The sequence below is a fragment of the Tarenaya hassleriana genome, unplaced genomic scaffold, assembly GCF_000463585.1.
Source record: "Tarenaya hassleriana unplaced genomic scaffold, ASM46358v1 Cleome4, whole genome shotgun sequence".
Classification (NCBI taxonomy): Eukaryota; Viridiplantae; Streptophyta; class Magnoliopsida; order Brassicales; family Cleomaceae; genus Tarenaya; species Tarenaya hassleriana.
This window is the reverse complement of record NW_010966881.1, coordinates 4,904,168-4,904,920: the sequence shown is the minus strand read 5'-3', so window position 1 is coordinate 4,904,920 and position 753 is coordinate 4,904,168.

Genomic DNA, 753 nt, shown 5'->3' with positions numbered 1-753 from the left:
ATATATATATATAAGCTTTTTGTAATAAATTGAACACTAGTTTTTTATTTTTGTTGTTGTTGAAAATGGGAGATCAACTAGTTTGCCTCTTTTGGTACGTGAGAAAAGTTACTTTGGTATGCCATTTTAAATCATTATGACTTTTCAGTTCCACGATCATTATGTTACAGAATTTGCATGCAAGACAAGTTTCTTTGAAGCTATTTCATTTCTCAAAAAAAAAAAAAAAAACACGCAATAAATGAAAATATCCAAAGTGGATCGATTATGTGAATCCCCCACAATATTTAATTTAACAAAATGTTTTTATGCTTTTGACAATCACTTATAGATCCAAAAAAAGGTTAGACGGACCCAAAGATTCGAATATTTTCGCCACAAACAAAACTTAGGTAAAATGTATGATTGAGTCTATAGACTAACAAGGTTATCAGGATTTGTACTAATTAATAGATAGTTAAGGACTTGCACCTGCCTATTAGCAAGTCACATGCTAACATTTTCTCATTTTCTTGTAACGTGACATTTATTTATTTATTTTTGCTGTATTCCGTGAGATGTTTTTGGCATTTTACGGTTCGAGCAATGTGAGATATTGGATAAGATTATATCGGTTACGTTGCAGATTTTATAGTCGAGCAGATTAAATAAAAACCGGTCGTACCATGAATAATTAAAGATGTTTTGTTACCGTCACGTGTTTCATTTGTGTAGGTTTTTACTGAACTTTCATGGATCTTTTACTCCCCCCAC